Below are 19,661 nucleotides of genomic sequence, written 5' to 3'. Positions count from 1 at the left end.
CTAATCACGCAGCCATCAAGAAAAGATAGTGGCAGACAGCCACTGGTCTGAGGAACTTTGCTTATCTCTACAGCTGATGACAGAATGACCGTCCACTATGATCAAGCCTGAAACTGAGAAATTAGCTGCCCAGCTTTGCAGGGATTACGTGGGCCAATCCTTCAGGATTCCTGCTTCAGAGCAGTCTGTAAGATGCTTTGGACTGGCTAGCTGAAGGCTGGGATGCCCCAACAATGGAGAGGAACTTGTGACAGTACAGAAGCAGTCTTTAAGATGCCTTGGGCTGGCTGGCTGAAGGCTGGGATGCCCCAACAATGGAGAGGAACTTCTGACAGTACAGAAGCAGTCTTTAAGATGCCTTGGGCTGGCTGGCTGAAGGCTGGGATGCCCCAACAATGGAGAGGAACTTGTGATAGTACAGACACTCAGCTCTCTGTCCTGTCAATACTTTTGGAAGTTGCTTGCCTGCACTTCCTTCATATTAGATAGTTTTTCCTTCTGGAATCTCTTATGGGGTTGAAGACTAGATAGTAACAGTAGTAATATAAATTTAGTTTGAAAAATGTAGATATTAGGATAAGAAACAATAGCATAGGATAGATAGTTGAATAATTTCTTAAAAATTTTAACTACAAACGGACTGACTGCTCCTTGTAAATGTGACTTACTGGATAATTCTTATTTTGTTGTATATAACTAATTTTATTTAATAGAAAGGGGAGATGAAGGAGAGATAAACATGTTTTTGTTTAGATCACAAGTTGAGGATGAGAAAAAGACTTGTGAGAGAGCAGATGATGTTTATCCCCTTAGAAGTCAAATCACCATGTGGGGGAGATTGGTTATTAACCAGCTGAAAAACACGCTTGAACAAATTCTGAGAAGAGGTATATATGTGAGCCCAAAACAAGAGGCGGATCCTTTGGAGACTTGGGGATAATTTTGGCTATTCATTCCTGTGCCTCAAGGTGCTCCTAGAGAGAACTGCAGGAGGGAAGGCTTCGGGGCTCTGGGCTCCATTTGAGGCTATGGGTTCTGGTTGCTCCAGGTTCCTGCAGAAGAAATCCTGCTGATTATGCCAGGATAACCATTCCTCAGAACTGATATCTTTATGGTTTCATTATTGTATTTTTAAAACTCCTTTTCCTATTATTTAGGTTAGTCGGGTTATCAGTGAGGTACTCTCGGTCAATAAGTTCATAATAAAATCTATTTGCTAAGAAAATTGAGCCTACAGGGAAGAGTCAGGCAGATATCTTGGTGACTGAGAGAAGAACATACAGTGACTAGAGGAGGGAACCAAGGGAGAAGACCCAATTGGGCCAGGAAAATAGAAGGAAAGATGCAATCAATTAGGAGGGTCTGATCTCCCAGCATGCTCATCCTTTCACAGGATCAGTGCTTGCTCTGTGCCTTCAAAGGAGCATGGGGAAGGGGGGGTAGGGGAGGAGCTGAAGTTTGACTTAGAGATGACTAACATGTGTTTCTTCGCCTGTTCCTTGTTTTTAGGATCCTGGAGAGCTTCAGAGAACAGATGAAGTCCCTGCTGTCAATCAACTGTCTTAACCTTACCTTGTAAACCCAGGAGTCAACAAAGGGATTCATAGATGATCCAGGTAAAACGTCAAAGTATTGTCTTGATTCTCCACCCTAAATCCCAGATGGACATGGCTAGACACTGGTCATTGGCAGGTGACACATGTGGAATAAAAAATCAGCCCTAAACCAGAAAACCAAACCACTTTTCTCAAGGCATTTACTGTGCACAAGTACCCTCCTTACACTGGCTTGCCTAGCAGACGGCATACCCAATGCCTCAGGTTTAAATCACCCCATGATACCAGCCCTCTCCTAAAACCTAGAGGTTGTTTCCTTGCTGAAGTCCTACCCCACTCCCAGTCAGGTGAATTTCCAGCTCCTCTTCCACCTACCTTCCCCACAGGCTGGAACTTGGATTACACAAACACTTGAATTCGCTATTCTAAATACTGCAATTTGCCTGTCCTGTCTGCTGACCTCGGCCTCTCTGTATTTGACATGGTTTGATTCTGTAGGGTTGTGGGTTTTGTTTCATCACCAAGGTGACTATGTGGTTAATTACCCTTTGACTTTTGGGGTCAAGGCCTCCATCTGGGCAGGAAACATCAGTGACTCCAGAAATTTCACCCATTCACCACCCCCATGTCTCTGCAGTGTCAGGACTTGTGTGTGCCATGGAGGAATGCCCAGAGGCTAACTGGAGCCACCAAGTTGTTGGTAGTGTATTGAGCAGTCTCATCCACCAAGTTTCATTAGCTCCCTGGTTTCATCAGACTACAGCTAAGCCAGGGGACAGATCTACGGGTAGAAGGGTCTCACTCCAAGGACTAAGCCTAAACCCATTTACTGGTTAAGGTTCATAAGCTTAGGATCAGTTTATACTTGAGGCAGAAAGACAGAGCAGAGGTGGAATGCTGTCTTGCCTGATCATCTTAGCTTCTGTGCAGGGCTACATGCCAGTCTTTATTTCCCACACGCTCATGTCTCAAGTAACTGATTTTCTTTGGGCAACATTTTCCTAGTGTTGACTAAGCACCAGGGTCACAAGCCTTGAATATTTGTGGAAAGCCAGTTGAGTTGTGCAAGGCCCTCACTTCTGGGAGTAGTAGGAACATCTAAGACCTGAGCCAACCTCTACCCATCATGGGAGCAGTTTAAAAGAGCACTGATGCACTTATGGCAGGTGCTGAACAAAGTCAAGAATGGTCTAGGAGAGCCAGGGGTTCTTCCCACTGGGGCACTTCCCACCTGGGGCTCTTCCCACCTGGGGCTCTTCCCACCTGGGGCTCTTCCCACCTGGGGCTCTTCCCATGTGGGGCTTTTCCCACCTGGGGCCCTTTCCTCATGGAGCCCCTTCCACTTGGGGCCCTTTCCATCTGGGGTTCTTCCCACCTGCGGCTCTTCCCACGTGGAGCCCTTTCCACCTGCATTGTGGGCAAAGATGCAGAGACAAAAGAGAACTTTGTGCTGCTTCTGATATTGGCGATGCACGAGGGTAGAAAGTTGCAGAACCTTTGTATCATACCCAATGGTTCACCAAAGCTGAAGGCAGAGTGCATGCTGAGAGGAAAGAAACAACTACAGAGGGAAGGAAAAGATAGGACCAATAAGGGGGGACTGGGATTGCATTGCATAACAATAGATGATCATGCAGCAGAGCCTTGCTTACTGTTCCTGCTGAAAAGCCTAATCATTTAACATCCCCTGTGGCATAGTTAATGGAAACCTAGCTCTGAATCTGAGAGTTGATTTTTAATTTGGTGTTTGAGAATGAATAACATGTACTTTGATCAGTCTGTCCTTCTCCCTCTCCCCTAACTCCACACATAAGTTTTCCTACCACCACTCTCTGCCCACTGAATCTCTTCAGTGCAGCCAGTATGTGCACGGGTGTGGAGTCATTCACTGGGACACAGACAGCCCATGAGAGAGTCTATATTGCCAGAAAAACAACCCTCAATCTCCTTCTCCCAGCAGCCATTTGTTGTCATTGATGACCCGAGCTTGAGGTTAAAGTGTTGGGGCCACTCCATGGTGATGTGTAATTTGGGTGGCAAGAGTAGTCCTAGGTCAGTTAGTGCAAGGTGAGGCTTCTGGCCACACACATTAATCCTTCATCAGGCGAGCAGGCTCTTGCTTCAGTTAGTCAGAGAGCCTGAGGTGAGGGTTATCAGTGGGGTCTATCAGGCTGTCCTCTGACAGAGTTAGAATCCCAGCAGGAGCTGGGAGTGCAGCAGGGGCTCAGGAGCAAGGCTTCAGGTGGCTTGAGATCACAGTGGGTGGGACAGTTATTAACAGGAACATGTCTCCAGCCCAGTCAGGGTGAACAATACCCACAGGCTACAACATGTCAAGCCTACTTTCCCCTTCATTGTCCGCAAGATACACTTCAAAACATTGCTCAATACACAGCCCTGGCTATTGGCTGCTACTGTGGCATGAAAAGATGTGGAGGAAGGGTGTGGACTGAAGCTGATAGTCTTAATAATACTCTTCCTTTTTTATTATAAAATGCATTTGGAACTAAGAATCTTTATAAATGTTGGATGCCACAGAAAACTCATGAATATGCAGCTGTAAATCTGTGTATATATAATATTCCATTATATATAAGCCAAGTCTTTTCCTTTCTATGTGGAAATGAGCAAGTGTAGAAGTTAAATTAAACCATGTCTGGAAGCTCTTGTGAATTTCATCATTTCCCCTGCGTGAGCCACACTAATATGTAACTCCTGAGCTCTCCCTGGAGGGTGAATTGAACTTGGCCTCATGTTGAAAAGATAAACAAGGTCAAACTGACTCTACCACCCCATGTCTCCTCACTGGGTTATAGTGAGGTGCTTTCAGCTTGGGGCCACTTTATTGACATTGTTGTTGGAGTGGAGAAACACAGGAGAGGGTACAAAGCCACCTACTTTGAATCTTAGAGCTAATGACTACTGTGTTGAGGATGGAGAAGGCAGGCTAGGTCCCGGGGCTTCCTATCCAGGCTCTTCAATCTAGAAGGTGTTGCAGCTGTTCTGTGGTGTTCGAGAGAAGGACCGAGCTCCTGGGTTGCAGCTGTTGACTCCTCTGCTCACAATCTCTGGAGAACTTCTCTGTGCCTCTACTTACCCTCAGCTGGTAGGAGTTGAGCATATGCAGGAGGGGCAACAACTAAAGCAGGAAACTCTGGTGAGTGTCAGCATTTGATGAACTACCTGACAAAGTGAGTGTAACTGTGCTCAGCCATTGCAGGGCTGCTCAAGGAGGTTATCTCCAAGAACAGCCACATTCTAAGCAGTGGGCAGAAGCAGTCATGCCCACAGGTGGCCTCAGGCCTCCTGGAATTCCCATGCCTTCCTAAGAAGTGCTCAAGCTTACCGCTGTCCTCAGCAGTCCTGTGCTTTGTGAGGAAAGTGTTCTGCTCCCCAATGGCATATTCTTCAGCTGAAGAGCAGATTGCTAAAATAACTTTGCAAATGCAGAGCTTAGGCTGTGATTCTGAGAACTATGGATGCTGTCCAGCAAATTAGAGTGAACTCCAAAGTCACACTGGGACCAGGGTGCTTGAGTAGCTATCAAAAGCCCACATGCCACCACCATCCTTCTGTTGCCCTCAGGGCCATACCTCTTTAAGACCTCATCTCCAAATGGGGTGATTTCTGGTAGAGCTATCCATGCCCCTGACCCCCCCCCACTCCTACCACTCTTAATATAGTGTGGAAATGTTCTTCTTGGTACATGACCAACAAGCAAAATCACCTTTGTGGCCACCATGCTGGGGAGATGATCCCTGAACTGTACTGGCCAGCCAATCTAGCCTGCTTGTGAGCTCCAGGTGCAGTGGTAGACACTGTCTTTAAAAGTAAGATGGGGATAACACACACACAAAGACAAATCAACCAACCAAAAAGGTTGCAGGTGCAAAAAGGGTGCCTATATTCATAGCCACAGAGGAGGGTTCCAGCCATTGGAGTCTGTAAGTGTAGAAAACAGGCCAATGTGCCAGGAACAGGTACTGCATGAAATGTTTCTCTCTAGAACATAGGCTCTTCATCAGCACATAAGTGTGGGTCTACCAAGTCAGAAATATTCCTAGGATTTCAAAGTCAGCCTCACAGACACAAGACTTGCAGTACAATATAGTGTTTATTAAGCAAAGACATACCCTTTTTTGAACAGATATTACTTCTCAAATTGGTTGTCTGGAATATAGGTTACAAAGTGGCATAGGACCACAGAAGACATATATGAATAAATCAAGATTAAGGCCCGAGATTTAAAAAAAAAAGGGCATGATGGAACAATATTTTTCTGCATTTCAAACCTCTGTGGCATTTCGTATTTTGGCAAAAACATTAGTACCCTAGAATTCTGCCCATTGAAGGCAGCTTGCCCCAGCAAAAGCACAGATGTATATACGTATACTTGAAAAAGTGTGGGGCAAGCAGATGGAAATGAATAGTAGTTATCACACACTAATCTGGATGTAATAGTTTGCTTTTGCAGCTTCCTTTCCATTAAACTCATTATGCTTAAGAAACAACTAAAAACTAAACTTATGAGTAAAGAAAATAACCCACCCATCCTCTCACATCAAGGGACTCTTGTATGTCCCTTTCCCATATAGACCATGGACTTAGGTCTTCTGCCTCATCTTCCCCTTAGGGGTGAGGATTGATGGTGTTCTCTTCAGTCAGAAAATATGCAGAATTATCTTGACCAGGCTGCCTGGTCTCTCTCAGGTAAGCAGAAGAGGCATGCTGCAAAGGAAAAAAAAGCAGGGAGAGTGGTAAACTGAAATATTCTGTGGTGATAGGAGTATTCCGTTATTTCAAGCCAGTGAGCCACTGACAAGTATCTTTGCATTATTGGTTTACAAGGTACTAGCAGAGGAGAGAGAGAGGCAGGGGGGGATGGAGAGAGAGAGAGAGAGAGAGAGAGAGAGAGAGAGAGAGAGAGAGAGAGAGAGAGAGAGAGAGACAGAGAGACAGAGAGACAGAGAGAGAAACAGAGACAGAGACAGAGAGACAGAGACAGAGAGAGAGAGAGACAGAGACAGAGAGACAGAGACAGAGACAGAGACAGAGACAGAACAGAGACAGAGACAGAGACAGAGACAGACAGAGACAGAGACAGAGACAGAGACAGAGACAGAGACAGAGACAGAAAGAGAGCTTGGAAAGTTAGGATTCCTGTACTATTCTTCCTTCCAGATGCCCCTTGGCTTAATGGCCGTCCTGAGAACCCAAAACTTCCTTTTAGTCTGCAGCATATGTGTCTGGCCCTCCATTCCCCAGCTTTTGTGAAGTCAGACCTAGCCAAAGTCTCAACTTTAGCCTTGGATTTAAGTCATTTCCGCACTTACACAGTGGAAGTAAAGGTGTCAGCTCCCACCAGGAAGTGGAGGAGGACAAGCACAAAGGCAGTGTTACAGGTATCAGTTGTAGAACTCTTTTTTGACTCTATTTTGAAGTGATTCAGGACCAAGTAAGTGGAACCAAATGGGGTGAATGAGGAAAATAGATTCAGGAGGAGTTGGGTTTCAAGCAGACAGCTGAAGACCAGGACAGGAGTGAGCAGAAAAGAAAGAGCCCAGTCAGAGTCATATGTCCACAGGATGAAACTCTTGCCCTTCCTACTCTAACTCTTTCCCAATGAGCTATCTGAAACCCGACGTTCACTGCCTGGACGATTAGATCAATTTGCTGTCAACTCTGATTCTTAGAGTTCCACTCAAGAACATCATTGTATTGGTAATGGGCACGAAAAGGGCTACCTTTTGGAGTCTACTTTGCTAGTGAGCCCGTCAGACCATTTGCCAATTTTAATCTCAGTATGAGATCATAGGGACCCAATTTCTGGTGACACTGATGGTCCATTTGGTCAAGGCATGTATATGAAAATGGTACACATTTAGCTATCTAGAATTTCTAAACATTTAAAATGAAAATACTTTTGATGTCTTGCTTCTTTGCCAGATTGAATGTTTCTGCTCCTTATAAGGCTAGCTGGGACTTTACATGAAGAGCTAAATCTGCTGGGTTATTTTTATCAGGACCAGTTTTATTCTGTAAGTGTAGCCCTTAAAGATGGTCCCCAAGGTCTGTCTGCCCTGTCTAACATAAGGCAACTCCATAGATAAATGCCAAGCACACTCACTCAGCAAAGGGAATTTTAAGGAACTTTTTCAATATGATGAGACCTATCCAAGGTAGGTTCTAGACTGTATTGCAGTATTGCAAAATGGATAATCTCAGTAAGGAATCTGGATTCAGTGTTGAGCTTGGCACTAAAGTGAGGTGTGGCTGGGGAAGACTGAAAGTCAGATTGTATTTAGGAATCATTTATGCAGCTCAGTCATACAAGGATCTTTGTAGCTGTTACTACTGCAATAAAACCCAATGGTTTTACTCAGCAGTGAGTTCTACCATCACATGTGTGACTTCCTTCACATTGATAATGCTTTCAACTCTGCATACCAAATAGAGAACATATTGCTGGGGCATTCTCCTTATGAAGAAGAGTCCCAGATCAAAAGAAAAAAGCTATAGGGCATTTCAACTCTATCATACAGATTCCCTCTTAGACTGTGGAGCCACAAGTTGAAATAAGTCACAAATGACTCTAAGTCTCACAGACAGGAATTTACACAAGCAAACTGAAAGTTCCATGCAAAACCTCTGAAAAAATGTCTGTAGTAAAATTATTCATAATTATCAAAAACTTGAAAGCAATCCAGATGTTCTTCTGCTGATGGAGGGATTAAAATTGGCAATATAGTCATAATGTGGAATAAATGAAAGTGATCCATTGTTTCCTGTGACATGAAATTTGCTAACTGTACATTTCTAAGAAAAGGAGACAGATGAAAATGTCCTCACATTGGTAATAAGAATGAAACCAATGTTGTTTTGATTATGTAATGTGTGACATTAAGGGCATCACAATGGAATGGATAGATATTCTTTTTTGCTTTTGTCCATCTTCCCGTGTATTGCTCTTTCTATTCCAATTACTTTATTTTTGTGACAACTTCCATGAATCCCAGGATGGCCTTGAACTCATGGCATAGATAATGGCCATGAACCCCTGACCCTTCTGCCTCTCCCTCCTGACTACTGCATTGAAAATTTTCTCTAAGTCCAAAATTAGTTCAAAATGAAAAACATTTACAAAATATAAGCATCAGGATCAGGCAGAGTGCCCCACCAGATACCTCCCAATTGCTCCACGCAGCTTCAGGATGCACACTTCACAACAATGCTATGGATACAAGCAAATTGTACTTCTTCAATCATTCAGTTAGTTTTATATATTCCATTTTAGTCCTTTTGGAAAATTCTAGTTCCCTGACAGTTTCAGTGCTCAGAGCTTTGACTAAACTTTTCTGCTATCAATCACTTCCAAATCACTTTTGCATCTTAATAGTATGTTTGAAATTTTCTGGTTCCAAATGAAAAAATAAAATAAATATCAGTAAGCCATAGCAAGCACTCCAGATGCTGCTAAATTTCAATGTCTCTTGCTGGTTATCTGGCTTTGCTCCTCTGACTGGAAAGGCTAGCTGTGGGATCTTATAAGGATTGCTCCACAGCTGGTTTAACAATAATGAATATAATTCCACAGAACAACCCTACAAGGTAACTTCAGATAAGTACGTTAAGTGCAATCACTCTTCATGTAAATGTTAGAAATGGTCTCACACACATACACACACACACACACACACACACACACACACACACACACACACACACACACACCTACCTTTGTGCTGTTTTCAAAGAACTATTTGGAAAGGAGATCTGAAACTTACAGAAATAATGGAAGTGGTGCTACTAAAACTATTTGACAATTAAACCTACATTTGAAACTGAGGAGAAAAGAAAGATGAACCATAATAAGTGAAAATGTCACAATATAACTTATCTGCAATGAGATCCATGTCTCAAGTGTTGCAGGTTTTATACAGTGGTATAATTAGGACTTTGTTATAGAAACACATAAAAAAAGCAGCAGTATTTTGGAGGGATTAACCACCTTCACTGCTACTTCCATTACATTTTCCTGGCAACACACATGCCTATAATTCTGTCATCTCTGCACTCAGGAGTGGAGCTAAAGGGCCCGCTCTGACTTCTAGGACAGGGTGAACAATACATAAAAAATTTGCGGCAAAACATCAACAAAACTAACAACAAAAACATGTTGTTACACTAAGACACTGCAAGGACATAAACAATAAAGTGTTATTTATTCAAAGACAGATCTATCGCAATGTTTGCAGTATTAAAATCAAAAGCAAGTGAATAATACAAATTCAACAGAAAAAAGGAGAGTCTGCACATTTCTAACTGGGGTTTCTAAAATGTGTAAGATCAGTGATTGCTTGAATCTATGAGAAGATATTTACTTATATTTCTCTGAATCATCATCTCAAAGATTTACAGAAAATGAGCAAAATTGGACATGATACCTGTGATTTCACAGTGTTATAAACAGAACACTATTTTAAACCTCCTAACAACCTTGAAGGTCATCTGATTTATTTCATCCACTTCCAAGTAGCTCATTGTACCTACTCGATATCAGGGGTGTAAAACCCGTGGAAGAAAGGCTTGTCCTCGTACCTGTGCACTTCCTTGTAGTTGCACTTATGTTTCTGCTTGTGCTCAACCGAGCTGATTTCCTGGTCTGAATTGTTCCAAGTGGCCTTTGCCGAGTGGCTGGTCGAATATCTACAATCTCAACCTGAGATTCCAAAAGAAGAGAATACATTTGACTAGCGGGATAGAATAAGACACAAATAATAGGAAACACAGGCAGAACCCAAACACTTTAAACATAATAACATACTTCAAGCAATTGAGAAGCCAACACTGTGTGTGTGTGTGTGTGTGTGTGTGTGTGTGTGTGTGTGTGTGTGTGTTGCAACAGACATGAAGTAAATAACAACATTAGAGGGATAAAGGTTCATAGTTCTACACAACGGTGGTCAGTGTACATACTTCTGAGTCTGAATTAGGATGTTCCATTTTCGCAGCTTCATCCTGGCAAATTCTTTGCAATTCATTCTTCTGGCGTCGTTTTTCAAGCCTCAATAAAGCCATAAAGAAAGAATTATCAAAATGTGTGTTGTGTACTGGCCAGGAAACTTGCTCTTTGTTGGATAGCTTTCATTGCACTAGACAGGGTTATCTAAGCTGATGGAGGGAGAAAAAAAGTCAGTGACAGTTTTGCCAGATGTGAACACTGTCATCAACAATAATGACTGGCATGGCAAAATATGCCCACGTTTACAACAGTTGCATCAATGTTACGTGGCAACCGAGCAATTTCTGAATGGATTGATGGCCATACCACGGGAGGAAACATATGTCGGGTATTATAAATCTGATCAAGAACACAATGCTGGGGAGTTCACCAGCCCCAAGAGTGAATCTACTTGCCATTACCTTGCTAAATGGGCATAGCGTCAATGTGCTCTCTAAATTAATGTCTTTATGCAATTCGTCTTTATGCCCATGGATTAGTGCAGTTCTCAGATCTCATCAGAGAAGTTCATTTACGCAGTATTCAGTGGTTAAAATGGAAACTCACAACTAGTCAAGCTATAGAGAATTAAGTGTTATTGGCATGTTTAGATATACATGATACATCTGTAAGAGCCCCTTTCACACAAGGCTTAGGGAGTATTGCAGAAGGTAGGGCAGGAAGGCTGTAGGAATCAGAGATCAGGGAGATAACAGTGTCATGTGGACCATGACAGGAACACTGCACTCAGGAGCTCATAATAGTGGCATGGCCACATGAGACCCACAGAAGCCCTACCTCCTGTAATACTGCTCCAAAGAGTGTTTGTTCTAATTGACCTCTTTAGAACAATATAGAAATATTATCCAATGAGAAGCCACTGTTAGAACCCAATCTCTGCTCTGAACACAGTAAAGACATTCATAAATAGAAAGAACTCTAGCTCAAGGACGGGAACTAGCCACTCAGATGTTTGTTTTGATAAATCTCTGGGTATTGTGTTTATTTCATACTCCATTAATTTTCCATTTTTAATATATTATCTATTTTTCTCTTTATGGATTAAGCTTAACATCCAAATGGTATAACGAGAACACTTTTTTTACACAATGAGAAAGACCAAGGACAACCTATTTTAAGTAAAGCAAATGGTTTCAGAAGGCCTTCTCAGGTTACATATGCTCATGGTAAGGTTTTGTCAACTAGTTCATATTTTATTTGCTTTCTCAGTGTCTCTACTTGTAAAGACAGAGTTGACAGAGGATAACTGTGAACTATTGATTATCCTTACTCCATATCTCAAATGCTATCACGTGTGCTTTCAATACTCCTGTTTTTAAAAATATGTATTTCTTTATTCAGTGTGTGTGTGTGTGTGTGTGTGTGTGTGTGTGTGTGTGTTTATGTATGTCACTTGTGTGGAGGACAAAGGAAAACATTCAGGAATCAATCCTCTCTTTCTACTACGTGGGTTCTAAGAGTTAGGCTCACAATCTCAGATGTACTGTGTATATTTTTTCTTGTTCCATTATTGGACCAATCTAGAAAATAATGCAACAGACACCAGTTACATAGTTCCTCACATACATGAAAATACACAGATTTGGAAACCAGCAAATTGGTCATCTTAGATTCATTTGAAATCCTTAGTTGATCATGTATTGTATGCAATTTCTTTAGTAAAAAATGTGTTTCAGCTCTGCGTTACTTACAGCCATGATACCTCTTACCTGCGGCACTTCACAGGAATGTCATCATCCGAGTCAATAACTATAACATTGGATTGAATTTCAGTGGGGTGTACCTGCAGAAAAATTAGCATATCCATTTCCGTTGTTGCCATCATCATGTTGGCATCTTTGAGAGTCAAACCCACAGTCAAGCCCCAGCCTAATTTCCACTCAAATGTATCTGCATACTAAAATATGCTTGACATATATAGCATCCATTACATATTCTAGTTACAACTGATCCACAGGTCAGTGTGAGGAAGACACCACGTTTATAGGTATAAAAACAAAGTATACACAAAATGATTTATCCCAAGCCTAGTAGATCCAGAAGAGGAATTTCATTTTCACTCAAGTTCACCACTCACTATTTTATGCCATCATACTGTAAAGACTGTAAAGACTCTTCTGACTGCTGTCCTTCTGTTCTCATCTTTTATAAAATACCCACCAGTATAGGAACAGTGTCCTAGAGGCCTAGAGAGAAAAACTGGAGTAAATCACAAGTAGACGTCCTGGTGCCTTGATGAAGGCTAGCGGAATATGGATTGGCCAAGTAAGATTCATTTTCTCTTTCTCAGAAGAGGAAGCAGATCTTGGGACTGAGTCCTACATCTTTGAAGTCTACATTCTCATGGCAGATGACGGACAACTTCCTTCAGTTTTCGCTTCTATACAACGTTCATTACTGTTTTCAATATGGAGAGGCGGTTTATTCTAAAACTGAATGTGGGAGTGATGGATCTGCTACACCACCACAAGAGGATCATGTACCACAGGCCAGAGGTCTTCATCTAGGCTGCTAACACTGCCCTGTCCATGGTGTTCTACTTATGCCCCCATTGGTGCCAAATCCTTGAGATTCCATCCACTGTAATCACTGTAATCAGTCCAGATTCCTGCCATTCACCTCCTAAACAAATATACAATTGCTCTTTCCTCACTGAATACTGAGTCTTTCTGCACTGATGTCCAGCTGCTGAAAGCAAAGATGATGTGCCCTTTAAAGTGAGGGAGACATAAAACATACTCACTGATTCGTGTGGCTTACGAAGGATGGAAATGGTTCCCACGAGATAGTACTGTTGCTCCCCTAACAGCCTTGGAGCTGATGACCGAATGTTTCTGCTGTTAGGAACATATTTCTTCCAAACCATAAATGACTCTAAAGATGACACAATGTCAATTAATTTAAAAAGTATACTGGATAAATAAGGTGGCAGCTAAATAATACATCACAATGCTGTTTGCCACCCCAATGGCATTTTTCAAGATTTTGAGCCATGGTATTTTTCTTGTCTTCTTTCATTGACAGCCAAGCTCTGCAGATTCCCCAGATGGTCATCACCAAAATATGAAAACCAAATGTAAACTTGTGCTGAGGTCAGTCGTTTGCTGTTGCTCAATTGATTGTTGTGGAAGTCTCTAAAAAAACTGTGTGTGTGTTTATGTCTGTGTGTGTGTGTGTGCATGCATTTTTTCCATATGTTTTAAAGATATTTCACCTTTAATTTCTAAGAAACATGAAAAATATTTTAATTAGCATTTGGTTACCTGAAGCACAAACTATACCTCACCTCTGATTGTCTTGTATATTTTATGGCTCTGAAGCAGTTAACTTTTTATATGTCAATTTCTCTGCTTGCACATCCTTAAACCTTAAAAATTAAACATCAGGCCCCATAGCATACATGCCATAAATGTGGAAATAGCATAGATTTGTCTAGTGAAAATGTTAGAGAGATGACTTCTTTCCCCAGGTTAGTGTGCAGAACTTTAGTGTTTATATTTTATATATTGGTCCTTGATAGGATGCTAGAATTCTAGACCCCCAACCCAACCAGTAATTCAATCTGTGGTATGATTTACAAGCTACACAATCCATTTGTAACTTTAGGTGTTCATAGAATTGCCTTTAAGCTTGGCAGTGCATTAACCTTTTCTTTTTTTATTAAGTTTTAAAAATATTTTGTTTTCTAAGGTGAGACAGCCATCATTTACCAATGTCATCTACCATATTTCTATATGGGACCACTTTATAAAAGTCACTACTATTTTTTTAATGCCTAATAGGCATAGCCATAAATTGTGAGTCTATTGATGTTAGATGTTTTGTAAAGGCCAATAACACAAGAACATATATGCTAGCAATCAGGGAATACATCACACCTGATCATCATGTATATATCATGGGATGGATTGCTTACCATCATAATAATTCTGCAGGTAAAAGATGAATTTCACATAGGCATACATTTTGTTTTTTTCATATTTGCCTCTCTCAGCATCTCTTTGCTGGGCATTCTGATACGCATTTCCTTTTCTTACCCAACAGCAAAATTCAACAAGACTTCCAACTAAGGAGAGCAAGAGGCAAAGTTATGTAGTCTGCGGGATTATTTCACACAATGAAAGTCTTCCTTAGTTAAAAGAACATTTTAAAGAACACAACTTTCTTCCCATGAACACTGATACTCACTGAGCTATCATTGTTGTATGTGTAGACTAGTATACTGGTATTTATATAGCACTACTAAAATCAGAGAATTACTTCTGTAATTAGGGCTTAGGATAAAGAACAAGACAGAGTGGAGGATGATTATTCCATAAAATAATTTTCTTGATTCTTTGATAATTTCATATACGCATGTGATATATTTTGGTCAAGTTTATGTCCCATGCCTCCCAAACTCTCCCAGATCCAGTTTCACATCTACTCATAACCCTTTGGGGGACAAATGACCTTTTCACGGAGTCACTTAAGACCATTGAAAAACACAGATATTTACATTAAAATTCACAGCAGTAGAAAAATTAGTTATGAAGTACTGGTGAAAATAACATTATGGTCGGAGGTCAGCACTGCATGAGGAACTGTATTAAAGGGTCACAGCATTAGGAAGATGTAGAACCACTGGGACAGAGCATGCTCAGCCAGCCAGGGACCACGTCATTGAAGAAAACCCACTCACCTTCCCCCAGTATCCACGAAATGTCACTAGCTCCTTGGCTGAGAGTCAGGGCCCATGAACTACTACTCCCTATTCCTCCAGAGGAGATAGTTTTTTAATGTAAGAAATGTTGTGAATGAAATTATAGGCTATAAACTTAAATGAATATATGATCATCAGCTATATTACCTGATATTTTTTGACAAAAATTGCTAAGGGATAAGAGAGAAAGAAATTATTCAACTGAGTGTTACTGGTCACTCAAAAATCCAAAATTAAATTGAAACAAAACAAAGCCATGTATACATACCTGCATTTGCCAAAGGAAGTTGGAGAATGATCTTCTGAGATATTTCATCCTTTTGTTCATCAAGAATAATATCTAATAAAGTCTTTCCCACAATATCTTCCTGGAGAGAGTGAGAGAGAACAGCCTTTGCTTCCTATACTAATACTATTAGTCTGCCCTGTGAACCTAGCTCTGCCCTTGCCCACCTATAGGTATAGGTAGGTGCTGAGCTTCAACCCAATTGCATTGCCCTCCAGTAACTGCTCCATGCTACAGCCCATTCTGGCCATGGTTTTCCTGTGTATTATCTACCTCAAACAGTTGAAGCCTTTCCTATCCATCTCGGAGACCACCAACGCTGTAACCACCACCATGTACTATTTCCAGAATTTGTTTTTATTGACTTGACATGAAAACCAGTGGAGAAGATGATGAAATATGGGCATAGTTGGATACCAATGGGTTATATGAGGCTAAAAGTAAATCACCCGTAAACAGGAAACCATAATGACCCGCTTCTCCAGAATCTGGAAGAACTTACTAGACGGTGGCCAAGAAGAGGTAACACATTCTGTGATATAAAAATGACTTTTCCATCTATGTTCATGATAGTTGAAATGTTTTCCAATGGCTAATAAAGACATAATAATAATATAATTCAATAGTGGAACAATAATAAAATGATAGCTTTATTTCTAAGTGCATAAATAATTATAATAGAACACTGAAAATGTTTTCCATTTCTTACATATCGTTAAGGTAGGACCATACCTAATTAAATTCTTCCTCCTACACAACAGAATCTACTTAACCTTAGGCATGAGATACTTATCAAATGATGTGTCACTTAAACAAATGTCAGTGTGCACCCAATTAACACTAAACATGGGAATTTTTAGACATGAAAAGTGCACTTAACATACGAACATAGATAACATGGGTTTTTTGAAGTTTGATGTGATCTGAGAAGTGAAATGTAAGCAAAAGGTCTCCAAAGAAAATTATCATAGAAATATCAATTTGGGGGCTGAGGCTATAGCTCAGTGGTAGGACATTTCCCTAGTGTTTGTGAGGACCTGGGTTCCATCTTTAGCATAAAAGGAAAAGAAGACATCAACTTATAAGTTAAAATACATGGTAAAACACAGCCAGAGAGTTTTGTATGTGTTTATGTTGGTAGAGTACTTACCAGGTGCAAAAGGACCTGGTTTATAATCCCAGTAACAGAAAAAAACAAATAAACAATGACAACAACAACAAAACAACCACCCAAATCAACAACTACAACAACAACAACAACAACAACAAAACTAAAGTAAGCCTAAAGCCAGGACCTGATAGGACTCTGACTGCAAGTTTTAGGAAGATTTTCAGGGAATGTCACTGAAAGGTTAAAATGAAGAAACTATATGACCAGTCCTCAACATATTAGAGGATACCATAGACGCTAATGGTTCTTCTTCTAGATATACATGAGGAAAAAAGCAGCGCCTCAAAGAACTGTGTTTGTCCACATTCTTGGCAGCATTATTCACAATAGCAAAAAGGTGGAGGCAATCTACTATGGTTTGGATATGGCCAGTCCTGCAAGCACTCATGCCTTGAAAGCTTGGCCCCCATTGCACACTGTGAGAGGTGGTAGGGTCTGTAAGAGGAGAAGCAGAGTGCTAGGTCACTAGGGATACTGCTTACCACTCTTTGGCTTTCTGTCTTACAGTATGGTTGTTCTCTCACTTCCTACCTCCACTGTAAATCCAGCTCCACCATGAAGCCATCTCACAAGCGATACAACCAAGCGGCCATCCACGACGGACGCAGAATTTTGAACTTGCACTAAATAAACCTCATTTCTTAGAAGGCTGCTACGCTCACCACTATACCACCAATGCCACATCAAGCTTTTTGTCTTTATAGAGTAACCAAACTTAGCAGTTTTATTTACTGCAGAGAAAGGTTAACATATACTCCAAGCAACTGACAGATAAAAGGCTCTGAAAAATGTAGCATAACAAGTAGGTAAATCTTATTTAGCCTTTACAGGGAATTCTGCCACCAAATATTTTAGTGAGTGAAATAAGCCATTCCAGAAAAGAAGCATGTTTCATTTTATGACATCTGTAAAATAATTAAATTGTAAGGAGAAAGAAAGAAGTGAAAAGCAAACCATAAAAATAATAAAAACTTTTAAAAAGAAAATGAAAATCAGCTCTTTGAAAAGAGAAATCCTGGTGATAAGCCCCTGATAAAGTGAATTGCATAATGAAAACCACAATCTTCAAAAAACAAGTTTATTTTATGTGTATGAGTGGGTTTTTTTCCCTGCATACATGTCTGTCCGACCCTCTGGTACTGGAGTTACAGAGAATTGTGAGCTGTTGCATGAGTGCTGGGAATTAAACTCAGATCCTCTGCAAGAGCATCAGTGCTCCTCTTTTTTTTGGGGGGGGGAGACAGGGTCTCTCCATGTAGCCTTGGCTGTCCTGGACTCACTTTGTAGACCATGCCGGCCTCGAACTCACAGTGATCCATCTGCCTCTGCTTCCCTAGTGCTGGGTTTAAAGGCGTGTGCCACCACGCCCAGCTAGCAGCCAGTGCTCTTAACTGATGATCAACAATTTTAAGAACAAAAGGTAGACATCATTACAGAACCTTCAGCCATAATAAATATGACTCGAGAACGTTATCATCAATTTTATGCCAGGAAAATTGAAATTGATTGGATAAATAAGTTCTTAGGAAGTAGTTTACCAAAGATAACTCATGAAAGTAGAAAATTTGGATCATACCTTGATCACTATAGAATGGAACCATTACTTTCACATATCCACTTATTACCTGCTGTGGTTTCAAACTGGTTTGAGTGTATCCTCACCCAAAGGTTCACACACATGGAGATATTTGTAGCACAGAAATAGCAACTGACCAGCTCCTGGATTCATTATGTGTTAATCCAAAAGATTATGCTGCTTTTATTGGTGTCAGTGTATTGACACTGCTAGGTAAGTGCTGCGACTGAGCTATAACCCCAGCCTCAGTTGAAATTAAAAACAAAAGACGAAAGAAAAAAATTCCACCTTCTTTTCATGGCTCAAAATAATGGCCCAAGCTACACCTCGTTCCAGAGGCCTTAATTTTTTAAACATTTTTTCTGCTTAAAGACAGCTGTGCTCATACTTACAGAATGTTTGTGGCACGAAAAGCTTCTCTAAGAAAAGGTTTTCCAGTGAAGTTACTCACACATGACAGAAGCTAAAAGGTGGCAGAGGAGGCATTTCCCCCTGCACTTGTGCCGATAAACATCCCTGTGGTTTATAGTCACCTTCTATAATAGTTCAAATATGCATTAGGTTTTATACAACTTATTGAAAGACTTCAAATGATAATTTTGAGGCCTCTACACAACACAAATTTCATTATATGATACTTACCAGTCCTTTTTTTTTTTATATAATGAACTGCATAAAAGGAAGAAAGAAGTCCATTCGTGGCTTAGGTTTTCATTTAAGAATGTGTACTGTTGTAATACTTGTTGTATTACTTGAAGGCCTTTAGTCTTCCAGCTATGCTTTGAGATGTGCTGTAGTGCATCTTGTATTATACACAATCTACACACAGAGTACGGAACAAAAGCACCCTTACCATAACCGCCGTCTGATGGTACTCTTTATGGGTAGTGAAGACAGGAGCTTCATTTTTTTCAAAATTGGCCCTTACGTCTGACATTCCTTCTCAAAAAAGAAATGCGAGATGTTATATTAAGATAATGAGCAGTTGATATTAGAGTTCTCAAAGTTACGAATTAGAAAAAAAGTATTAGTTTTTGAATGGAGGTGGGATTTGTGTATACCATAGCTTATAGTGGAAGTCAGAAGAGAACTTTGGGAAGTTAGTTCTCTACTTTCACTTTTATGTGGGTTCTGAGGAGTGAACTGAGGTCATCAGGCTTACATGGCATGTGCATTTAACCACTGAGCTACCTTACCAAGGCAAAGTTATAATTAGTATCATAGAGAAGACTTAATCTGTGGAATACAATTCGGATTAAAAATGATGGCATTGAAAATTCACCCAACAACGTGCAATTTTCCATTTGGTTCTGTGAAAACTCAGGATCCACAATATGCCAGACAAGGT

At 40.7% G+C, this 19,661-nt stretch overlaps 1 long non-coding RNA gene and 1 pseudogene across 10 annotated transcripts in view; one reads left to right on the top strand and one right to left on the bottom strand.

Moving 5' to 3' along the window:
- The window catches only part of LOC311601301 (actin, cytoplasmic 2-like), a 473,705-nt pseudogene that overhangs the window by 282,770 nt on the left and 171,274 nt on the right, over positions 1 to 19,661 (bottom strand). The window lies entirely within an intron of this gene.
- Positions 700 to 19,602, top strand: LOC311601319. Of its 9 annotated transcripts, none has more exons than XR_014780474.1 (6): positions 700 to 968; positions 1,510 to 1,616; positions 4,529 to 4,713; positions 12,869 to 13,670; positions 15,915 to 16,088; positions 17,245 to 19,602. It is a non-coding gene; the product is annotated as an uncharacterized lncRNA (long non-coding RNA). The 9 variants fall into 9 exon arrangements; XR_014780475.1 differs by lacking the exon at positions 15,915 to 16,088 and adding an exon at positions 2,562 to 2,718; XR_014780476.1 differs by having other exon boundaries at positions 702 to 968; positions 16,026 to 16,088.

The sequence above is a fragment of the Acomys minous genome (assembly GCF_964271855.1).
Source record: "Acomys minous genome assembly, chromosome: 7".
Taxonomy (NCBI): domain Eukaryota; kingdom Metazoa; phylum Chordata; class Mammalia; order Rodentia; family Muridae; genus Acomys; species Acomys minous.
The sequence above is the reverse complement of the archived record's forward strand: the minus strand, read 5'-3'. Positions and strand labels throughout refer to the sequence as shown.